At 41.3% G+C, this 11,990-nt stretch overlaps 1 pseudogene; it reads left to right on the top strand.

Annotated features, from left to right (window-relative positions):
• Nucleotides 1-8,186: 8,186 nt before the first annotated feature.
• Nucleotides 8,187-9,822, top strand: LOC140116977 (olfactory receptor 52K1-like; annotated as a pseudogene).
• The last annotated feature ends 2,168 nt before the right edge of the window (nucleotides 9,823-11,990 follow it).

An 11,990-nucleotide genomic window follows, 5' to 3' on the forward strand; every position in this document is an offset into this window, starting at 1 on the left:
CCCCTCGATGTCTCCGTGCCCCTCGATGTCTCCGTGCCCCGATGTCTCCGTGCCGCTCCCTGATGTCTCCGTGCTGCCGCTGCCCCATGTCTCTGTGCTGCTCACCGTGTTCTTCACACATATATATTGTTCTTCACATACTATTTTGTTCGCACCGTTCCGCGCGTATCTTCCGACAAGTAAACAGATGTGCCGAACATCTGTAATCTATTCTTCACTGTGTTCTTCACTGTGTTTTTCACTTAAATGATCCTGTGTTCACTGTGTTCACTGTTTTTATTCTATTCTTCATTGTTCTTCACTGTGTTTTTTTAATTAAATGCTCGATCTCGAGCAGGGGAAATACTCGTCCGAGCAACGAGCCGTCTCGAGTACCTTAATACTCGAACGAGCATCAAGCTCGGACGAGTATACTCGCTCATCTCTACTGCTGATCAATTGTTAGGTGTCAACATGGTCTCATTATTTCAAATGATGAACATTATCAGGAGGAACATTTAAATACCAAATCTAATTAAAACAAGAAAATGATTGTGTGATTGTGGATCAAACAACTGATGTTAAGCTCCTAGTTAGGGAACAGTAAATTGTGTGTAAGGTAATGAAACATTGACCAATTGGAGGTGTATATTCAAAGGCTAGAGGGAACTTTAGATTTTGAAATGTATCCACAAGCTAGAAATCCCTAACTTTGTGTGAATAGTATACAGTAGGTTAGCAGATCCTATCATATATGAACGTTACAATTAGAGATGAGTCAATCCATTCATTGGTTCCTAAATTTGGAACTATTTGGGCATTTTTCAGACATAGAATCAAATCTGATCTTTTCTGATTTAGCCATGGTGGATTGCCAATGCTGTAATTCATCCCAGAGCCTATGGAGGCGGTGGACATAGAATAGTTAAAACATTTGTAAGAAAATGTTATAGGAGCTTTTTATGCAAAATAAGTTAAATACAAATTTACTGGAAATAGTTTGGATCACTTTGATTTGAATTTTTTAAAAATTGTGCTTCTATGAATTGAATCTTGGAGTATTCGCTCTTTCCGTAGTAACAATGTATCATGCTTCTTATAAAAAAAGTGCTAAACTCGCCTAATGGATAAACAAAAGGTACTGAAGGTGAACTTATCAGACACTTACCTTATCCAGGTAAAGAAATTTGGCAAAATATTAGGCAAAATATTATGCAACTACAAATTGAAGCTATGCTGTCTGTATTTTTTTCTTTTGTTGCATTATTAACGCAATATATAAGGGTTAAGTAAAAACAATTAGCATACATTGCATTAAATTTCTACATAAAAAGTCTAAAGAAAATACACATAGTAGTGTACAACTAAATATTTGGATTGGTGTTTTTAATTTTCTAACCTTTATACCTATATACTTACATTGGATATCATTTCAGCTGAAACTAGTGTAACTAGAGTCACAAGCCAAAAAGTCAAATCTTAGGAAGAGATAAAAAAGGCAATATAAAATATAACTTTTAATAGATTAAAGATAAACAGTTAATATGATCGATAGGTCAATTTATAGGCAGCAAAAACAAAATGCACAAGCAAAGGGTATGTCTGGGACGTCTCCATAGAGATACAAGGCGCACGGCACCGTATTACGGGGAAAGATAGGACATGTTCTATCTTTTCCTTGGGTATGGAATGGTACACGTGCCACACATATTATATGATATTGATTTGCCAGGTATGAAGCCTTCTTGATCTGGGTGAAATATATCATGCATAGTGCAATTCAACCATAGGCCTCGGATATTAGTGATGATTTTATAGTCTGTATTAAGAATTGAAATAGGCAAAAATCTACACACATTCGGGCCCTGTTCATGTTTCGAGAGAACCATTATGGTGTCCTCATTAAACAATACAGGTAAGCTCTGCACCTCAAAGACTGTTTTGCTACTGTGCCAGAAGCTGTGGGGCAATATTATCACAACATATAATTCCAAGTGGCGCCTGTCCAACCCTGGCAACTAAACCTTGGCCATGTTACCTATTACCTTCACTGAAGGAATAGTAACCTTTAGGGTAACTTTCCTCCTGTAAGGGTGTGGGGAGAGGAGTTCTGGTGTACCACCAATTTACTGGATTTATTCCAAGCTCTAAAATTGACCAGTCATGTGGAGACTTTTCTAGCAGATGCTGAAGGTATTCCAAGTCAGTCAGTAGCCAGTTATCTCTACACTAACACTTTTGGTTTTCACTTGCCACACATCAAAAACAGAAAGTCATGTGTCAAAACAAGACCAGGAATGAAACCAAAAATCTCTGTTATTAGTAATCAGTTATACATACAAGTTAGGAACATTAAAGCTTCCAACAATAATGGCTGGAGGCACAGTCTGTGTCCAGACCATTATCTCCCTACTCCAAAGAGACCAACCACCCGGAAAATCTATAGTAAGCAATACACATACACAAATACAGGCATTGTTAAATATCACACGCAGGGTAACAGGCTAGTACAATAGACCGACAATAGACAGGTAATAGAACAAATACAGCTAGTAATTAATACCTCAAATAAGCCTTAAATGTCTCCCGAAGCATTATAGAAAAAGGGTAAAGATAGTGTTCTGCTATGATGAATATGATCTATGTCTATGTCTACACAACGGACAACCGGAAAGTCCTAACCGGATACTGTAGAATGCACTGTGGAAAAGCCAAATATGTAGCTGATTTGGCTAAGTGTATGTCTATGGGGTACATGACAGGAGTAAACTCATGTATGTGGAAGAATCTCCCTCCAGAGTACCGGCCATCCCACTTCAGACAAGCAACAAGTCTAATAACACTTTGTGGCTCACTACTGACGTCCAATGCACCCAATCTATCGTGGTATCCATGACCATATTCATATCCACCATACATATAATTATAGCATTGGGGTGCAACAGCCTCACACGGCAGTAACTACCTGTCTACTGTTGAAAAGTCTCATACCACAGTCCCTGCCTGTGCAATGCCAAACGGTCTCATACCGCAGCCTCTACCTGCTTAATCACAAACGGTCTCATTCATAGTCACTGTCTGTCTAATCTTAAATCTCAAACGGTCTGTCTAATGTTAAATGGTCTCATACTGGTGTCACTGCATGTCTAATTTCAAACAGTTTCATATGCTGTCACTGGCTGTCTAATGGCACATGGTCTCATACCGCTTTCATTGCAGTGGTATGTTATGGTGTCTCAGACTAGATAAAATTGATATCAGAGCTCTATGGTAGATGGTCATTATTGGCTGCTGAAAGGTTCAAATAGCATCTCCCATATTAGTTTTGAAAATGGCTTTGGTGGCATCCTGGCTACGGTCCTTTGTATTAAAAGTTTATTCACATAGGGGGTCATTTACTAAGGGCCGATTCGCGTTTTCCCAACGTGTTACCCAAATATTTCCGATTTGCGCCGATTTTCCCTGTATTGCCCTGGGATTTTGGCGCACGCGATCAGATTGTGGCGCATCGGCGCCGGCATGCACACGACGGAAATCAGGAAGCGTGGCCGAACGAAAACCTGATGGATTCGGAAAAACCGCCGCATTTTTTAAAACGTGTCACGGGACTCGCACTTACCTTCACCAGGAATAGGCCGGTGAACTTCAGGGCATTCTGGTGGGCCTTGGGGAACTTCAGCGCAGCTGCGCCACCTGGTGGACATCGGAGGAACTACCTTAGTGAATCGCTGGAAGACCCGAATCCACTGCAGAGAACGCGCCGCTGGATCGCGAATGGGCCGGGTAAGTAAATCTGCCCCATTATCTGTTTAATGTTTGCACTGAAAACGAGGCTCCAGTACACACATAACAACACTTTATGACACCATAAGTATACAATTTCAAAAATTAGTGAATCAGTTTGCAAAGCAATGTCACACACCAGAGCATATTATAAAAGGACTTGTATGATTGGCCCATTATACCACATGGATAAGAAGAGAGGAAATGTTAAACATATCTTCATTTGGTATATCATATAGTTCTACTATGTAACTTCAAATCTAGAATTATTGCAACCACCTGCTGAATTAAATTACATTTTAAGCCTCAATTTATTTTAGTTACTTAACATATTTTGTAAAATCTCATCCATATGCCACTGATTATTCTTTAAGATAGATAATGCTAACTTTTTTTATAATTTCGATTTGCATTTTAGGTCTCCTTGTCACGTTCAGGACAAAAATCACAAACCAAACAATAATTTTAGATGTTTTTCTCGTTGGATTTCTGGGGATTCCTGACGACATGCACAACCTTGTGTCCACTGTGATGTTTTTGGTTTACATGGTCACCCTTACACCCAATGGCAGTGTCATATGTTTGATCACCTTAAATATGTATCTTCATCAACCCATGTATCTACTAATAGCCAACCTCGCCTCCTCTGATCTTTAATTTGATACAGTTACATTACCAAACCTCATTGCCAAATACTGGTTTTCATCTTCTACTATTAACTTAAAGGTCTGCCTCTTCCAAATGTTCTGTGTCCATTCCCTTGGAAGCCTTGATTCCTTCCTGTTGATGGTGATGGCCATAGATCGATATATTGTAATCTCCCAGCCCTTAAGATACACCTTGTTTATTACGAATCAGAGAATCGTCATTACTTGTACCATGACTTGGCTCTTCGCTGCCGTTTTAAATACAATAATTACAATTCGAACTTCAGAAGTCGTCTTATATTGTCCATCAGCCAAAAAAATAAACACTTTATTTTGTGCCCAAGCTGCGGTCGTTGCATTATATAGAGATTCTACATTCACACGAAAAGTGGCCTATATGTCTGCAATGATGGTTCTCCTTCTAACTTTAGGGATTATTTTGCTTTCCTACACCTTGATCCTAGTAGAGATCTCCATATCATCTCGCTCTGAAAATCGCCAGAAAGCTTTCTACACCTGCGCAACCCATCTGCCGGTTGTGGCTTTATATTATGTTCCCCCAGTCTTTTTCTACACTGTCACTAACTTTCCTGTTCCTTTATTAATAATAATTAATCCTGATATCAATGTCCTTCTTCTATCTCTTTTCTCCTTTGTCCCACATATGGCAAATCCCATTATTTATTTTCTCAGGACAAAGGAAATCAGTCAAACCTTGGCCAAATCTCTTCAGAAAATCAAATACAGGCTTTCCCATATCTCCATTTGTTAATATACAGATCTTAAAAGGTCACTTATACAGTATGATCTATATAATCCTTTTGTTCACTGTGATTTATAGATTCTAAGTAAAAGTATTTTATTTTAACTTGTTGGCCAAATACTGCTTAAAATATATATTATGCAATATGTGATAAAATACTAATTGAATGATGTCTGTAATTTATATATTTTTTCTGTGTGTAATTAGTTTAGTATCTGAATGAAGAGTTTAAAAAAGTTGAAAGAATATACAAGGAATAAAGCTCAACGGAATGTTTAACTTGTTGTTTTAAAAGTTTGCTTTTACATTATTGATATACCCACTTATGGCTTATGCTATTATTATTTTTTTCATACTACAATTAGGCAATCATTGGCCAAATCAAATACAATACATGATGAAGCAATTATATTTGCAATTTGTTTTTAGTTTTTCTTTGTGTTACTAATACAATATCTAATTGATGAGTTTCAAAAATAAGAATATATTGTTACACATCTTAGGAAAAAATTAAAAGAAAATAGCAAAAATAGTATACAACTGAATATTCCTATGTATGTTTTTGATTTTCTTTTTACAATATTGATATACTTACATAGGAAATATTAATATATCTGCTATGTAGGACTAATTATTAGGAAATCCATGTAAAAATTTTCAGCAACTGCAATTTATTCAGTTCAGTACTTTTATAATAACACTGAAGATATTTTATTTATTGAGGATCTTCATCTCTTTGTAATGTTCTTTCTGGTACAAATATACTTTGCCCAATAATTTAGCAAATTAATAATGCCACATACTATATATATGACTATATATATGACTCTATATAAATGACAATGACTGTCCCTGACCGTCTGTTTCAGTGACTGTTTCTGTCTCTTTTAGTGACTCTATCTGAACGTCTCTTTCAATGAATGTTTCTGTCTCTTTCAGTCACATCCGTGCCAAAACGCCACACTATCCATAGGTAGTGTTAATATATGTGTGAACTGTGCCTTAATGTTTGTGTTTATGTCTGCCACACCCCTCAGATTCTGTCTTGCAAGAGTTAACACTCTCTCACTGACTGTCTCTTTGAGTGACTGTTTCTGACCATCTCTTTCAGTAATTGTGATCTGACCGTCTCTTTCAGTGACTGTGATCTGACTGTCTCTTTCAGTGACTGTCTCTGACTGTCCATTTGTGTGGGGAGATTTATCAAAAGTGCAGAACTGCTCTAATTGGCCTTGGCAACCAATCAGAGCTCAAGTTTCTTTTTTTGCATAACTGCTTTTAAAATTACAGCTGGTCTCTGATTGGTTTTCAACTGGAAAAGTTTTACAACTGGAACAGTTTTACCTCAGACATTTCTGATAAATCTCCCCCATTATCTCTGTATCTCTATCCATAGTACCTCACACATAATCTGTTTTATTGCCTATATTAATCAATCACAGCTCAGAGCTCATATTAATGTCCTGTGGCAGAACAGCAACCAATCATGGTTGAGCTTCTAACTGCCACAGCAGCAGGAGGAGACAATGGCTCCTGTATATGGTGGTTTATAAGTGGATTTTTTGCAGCACATTCAGCCACTGGCTCATTGTAACGAATCTGCAGCTGCCATGTAGCCTCGTGTCAAGAGAAGACACGAGGCTACCATGGCAACCGATCACCGCCCCCCGATGACGTTCGGGGGCGTGGCGATCGGAAAAAAGATGGCGGCGCCCGCGCGCCCCCGTCTTTTAAACGCCGCCGGCGACTTTGCCGGCGGCAAAGAAGGTGTTAATAGCCGCGATCGGTGCAAGCACTGACCGCGGTTATTAGCGGTGGGGGTTTTGTGCAAAATGCAAAAACCCCCACCTTTGTATGAAGAGGACTCAGCCCGTGAGCCCTCTTCATACATCCCTTATACCTCTGCGCCGTAGAGCTACGGCGCAGAGCGTTAAGGGGTTAATTAACAAAATGTAAAGTGAATAAACAAGAGAGAAATTCAAATCCCATCAATATTTGTTGTGATCAGTCTTCTTCTTTGTCAGTTATACCTGTAAACTGTTTCTGAAGTAATTCAGTATGGAAGTCGTTCCACACAGACGTAGGCATTCGATAGATCTTCTGTCTCTCCATGTAATCCCAGATAGCCTGAATGACGGTGAGGTCAGGAGTCAGGACATCTTATCGGCAATGCCATCATTTCTAGGACTCCTTGTTCTTCTTTACTCTAAAAAACATTGGAGCACAGTTACTTACCCGTCCGCTGGAGTTCACGTCGCTTCCCCCGGTCAGGTCTGCCAGAGTTCATTTTCTTCCTGGTGCATGTAAGTGCATTGTCTAGCGACCCGATTCAAATCTTAAATCCCACGCTCAGTCCGAATCCGTCGGATCGTCCGACGGCACGCCCCTCGATTTCTGCCAACGCAGCTGCGCCACAATTCAATTGCGTGCGACACAATCCCAGTGCAAACCCTTGTTAAATACCTGTCAAAGCTTCGCAAATCCCGAAAACCGCAAACTGTCCGACGAAAGTGCGATCTGGGACCCCATTTTTGCAGATTTAGTTCCTTTGGCTAAACTGGGTGAATGTTCTGCAGAAAGATTGATGATTACAATTCATTGGAGCTGAGTTTGTGTGTCAGGTATTATTTAGAGCCAAACAAATCAGTGGCCAAGGCGACAACCCAAAACTCCATATATACTTGCCCCTCACTTTACTGGTTATACTAATCCCCTTATACTTGTTGTACTACCTACTCTTTTGCTTTTGTCGCTTTCTTCGACCCTTGCTCCATTCTTGACTATTCTTTGCCTGACAATTCAGTATCTTGCCGCCATCTTGGCTTTGACCTAGTTATCTTGACTAAGATGTCTGTCTCTGTTTGTCATTTGTTCTGAGTACATACTCATACAGATAAAATATATACAAAGCAATGCATCACCCAGAACACATTGCAGAAGGATTCATATTTAAATAGATTTATTTTGTACATTTTGTCTTTTAGGTAATTTCTGCAAGATTCTTGAGGAAGAAAATGTCCAATCAAACTGTAATTTCCGAAGTTCTCTTAGTTGGATTTCCTGGGCTTCCTGAAGATATGCATAGCCTTGTGTCCACCATGATGCTTTTGGTTTACATGTTCTCGTTAACAGCCAATGGTAGTGTTATAGGTTTGGTCACCTTAAATGTCTACCTTCATCAACCCATGTATCTGCTAATAGCCAACCTCGCCTGATCTGTTATTTGACACAGTTACATTACCAAAACTCATCGCCAGATACTGGTTTGGATCTTCTTCTATGAACTTCAAAGTCTGCATCTTCCAAATGTTCTTGGTCCATTATCTTGGTAGCCTTGATTCCTTCCTGTTGATGGTGATGGCCATAGATCGATACATTGCGATCTTGCAGTCCCTTAGATATACCTTGATTGTTAACCGCAAGAGAATTACCTTTATATGTGCCATGATTTGGATTTTTGCAGCCACTTCTACAAATACAGCTATTGCTATCAATGCTTCAGAAATCATTTTATGTGGCCCATTGCCCAAAAAGATAAATACTATATTTTGTACCAATACTGCAATTTTGGCATTAGCATGTACAGATGCCACATTCGTAAAGAAAGTAGCCTTTGTGTGTGCTATGGTGGTCCTTCTTGTACCTTTAGGGATCATTTTGCTTTCCTACATCTTGATCCTAGTAGAGATCTACTCAACATCTAACTCTGAAAATTGGCAAAAAGCTTTCTACACCTGCGCAACCCATCTACTGATTGTGACTTTATATTATGTGCCCCGAGTCTTTGTCTACATTGTCAATAATATTCCTTTAATAATACTTAAAGGGCACCTACCACCACGAATCTACCTATAAAGGTAGATCGGGTGGTAGGTGGATGTATGGGACGTGAGGATAGCCCTTTTTAGAGCTAATCCTCACGTCCCCGCTAGCGTAGTATAAACTTTATTGCCCTAATATGTTAATTTAATTAAGCGGCTACCGGGGCGTGGAGTAGCCGGACACGAGGCTACACGGCGCGGCTACTCCACGCCCCAGTAGCTGCTTTCCCCCGCCTACCCTGTGATCTTCGGCGCGCAGCTCCTGGCAGCTGCGCGCCCTCGTCCGAGAAGCCGGAGTTCTGCGCATGCGCAGTAACTCCGGTCAAGATGCGCGATCTCGGGAACGAGGCCGGAGTTACTGCGCATGCGCAGAACTCCGGCTTCTCAGACGAGGGCGCGCAGCTGCCAGGAGCTGCGCGCCGAAGATCACAGGGTAGGCGGGGGAAAGCAGCTACTGGGGCGTGGAGTAGCCGCGCCGTGTAGCCTCGTGTCCGGCTACTCCACGCCCCGGTAGCCGCTTAATTAAATTAACATATTAGGGCAATAAAGTTTATACTACGCTAGCGGGGACGTGAGGATTAGCTCTAAAAAGGGCTATCCTCACGTCCCATACATCCACCTACCACCCGATCTACCTTTATAGGTAGATTTGTGGTGGTAGGTGCCCTTTAAGCCTGAAATTAATGACCTGATTATATTCCTTTACTCTATGGTTCCGCATATGGCTAATCCTATCATTTATTTCTTAAGAACAAAGGAAATCAGGCAAACATGGGCTAAATCTCTTCAGAGAATCAAATACAGAGTTGACTATGCACTAATTTGTTAATATCAGTTTCACTTATGTGTGAGACTTCATGGATGCCATAACCAGCATCATCTTGCTATCTACTTTACTTTTGTTTGAGGTTCTGGTTGAGGTTCTTGGGGCAGTAGTATGTAATTTTTTCTTCTTATATTTTAGTTGCTTTCCTTTGTTTTGTTGGTTTTTGTGCCGATTTTGCACCTTAACAGAGAACTTGACTTGCATGACTTTAGTCCATTTGTGTTACACTACCCCATGTATGCAGCTGCTTCGTAGACCCTAAGGTCCACTGCACATGGATGTATGGGGGTTGTCATTACAGCCTCAAAATTTTCAGCTGCATTACAGCCTCCATACAAGTCTATGGCACCCGGATTGTGGCGCATCGGCGCCGGCATGCGCGCGACGGAAATCGGGGGGCGTGGCCACACGAAAACCCGACGTATTCGAAAAAACGCAGCATTTAAAAACGGAAAATGTGTAGCTGGACTCGCGCTTACCTTCACTCAGCCGGCCTCGGTGTATTTCAGTGCGTTACGATGCTCTTCAGCGCAGCAGCGCCACCTGGTGGACGGCGGAGGAACTGCCTTAGTGAATCCCGGCCGGACCCGAATCCACCGCAGAGATCGCGCCACTGGATCGTGCCGTTGGGCGCCGCTGGATCGCGAATGGGCCGGGTAAGTAAATCTGCCCCAATATGTCCTATATTTTGCCCTCCGGCTTCTAATGGAGAGGGAACTGGTGAGGAGCCCTCATTAATTCCCTCTCATACACATGGTTGTGTGCAAGGGTCCCAAGGCTGAACTATAAACTGTAAAAGGAAAACGTTAAAGGATATCTACTGCCAGGATGAAGGATTGTAAATAGAGATGAGCGAACATGCTCGTCCGAGCTTGATGCTCGGTCGAGCATTAGGGTACTCGAAACTGCTCGTTACTCGGACGAATACTTCGCCCGTTCGAGAAAATAGCAGCTCCCGCCGTTTTGCTTTTTGGCGGCCAGAAACAGAGCCAATCACAAGCCAGGAGACTCTGCACTCCACCCAGCATGACGTGGTACCCTTACACGTCGATAGCAGTGGTTGGCTGGCCAGATCAGGTGACCCTGGGATAGACTAGCCGCTGGCCGCGCTGCTCGGATCATTCTGTCTCTGGATGCCGCTAGGGAGAGAGCTGCTGCTGGTCAGGGACAGCGTTAGGGTGCTAGTAGATTACTGTTAGGCAGGAGTGATTCAACAAGAACCCAACAGCCCTTCTTAGGGCTACAATAACGTTCTACTTTTTTTATTTTAATTTGCATCTATTACCATTTTGTGAGGAATTAGCAGGGGGACTTGCTACCGTTGTGTTTAGCTCTTAGTGGCACACATATCCATAGCAAAGGCCGAAGTGGGAAAATTCAGTAGGGGTTGGATTTCTATTAGGCACTAACTCAGTGTCATCTCATCTGGCATAGTAGTGTGCTTCCTTTGATACTTGGCTAGAAAATAGCCATAGGAGAATACAAATAGCTTCTTGAAGCCTACAGTAGCGTTCTATATATTTGATTTCTGGTTGATCTGCTGGTGGCTTTAGTTTCTGCAGTGCATGTACTTGCCAATTCTGAGCAATTTGTAGTGAGACTTGCGACCGCTGTGTTCTGCGCTTAGTGGCGCACATATCCATAGCAAAGGCTGAAGTGGGAAAATTCAGTAGGGGTTGGATTTCTATTAGGCACTAACTCAGTGTCATCTCATCTGGCATAGTAGTGTGCTTCCTTTGATACTTGGCTAGAAAATAGCCATAGGAGAATACAAATAGCTTCTTGAAGCCTACAGTAGCGTTCTATATATTTGATTTCTGGTTGATCTGCTGGTGGCTGTAGTTTCTGCAGTGCATGTACTTGCCAATTCTGAGCAATTTGTAGTGAGACTTGCGACCGCTGTGTTCTGCGCTTAGTGGCGCACATATCCATAGCAAAGGCTGAAGTGGGAAAATTCAGTAGGGGTTGGATTTCTATTAGGCACTAACTCAGTGTCATCTCATCTGGCATAGTAGTGTGCTTCCTTTGATACTTGGCTAGAAAATAGCCATAGGAGAATACAAATAGCTTCTTGAAGCCTACAGTAGCGTTCTATATATTTGATTTCTGGTTGATCTGCTGGTGGCTGTAGTTTCTGCAGTGCATGTACTTGCCAATTCTGAGCAATTTGT

The sequence above is a fragment of the Engystomops pustulosus genome, chromosome 2, assembly GCF_040894005.1.
Source record: "Engystomops pustulosus chromosome 2, aEngPut4.maternal, whole genome shotgun sequence".
NCBI classification, from domain to species: domain Eukaryota; kingdom Metazoa; phylum Chordata; class Amphibia; order Anura; family Leptodactylidae; genus Engystomops; species Engystomops pustulosus.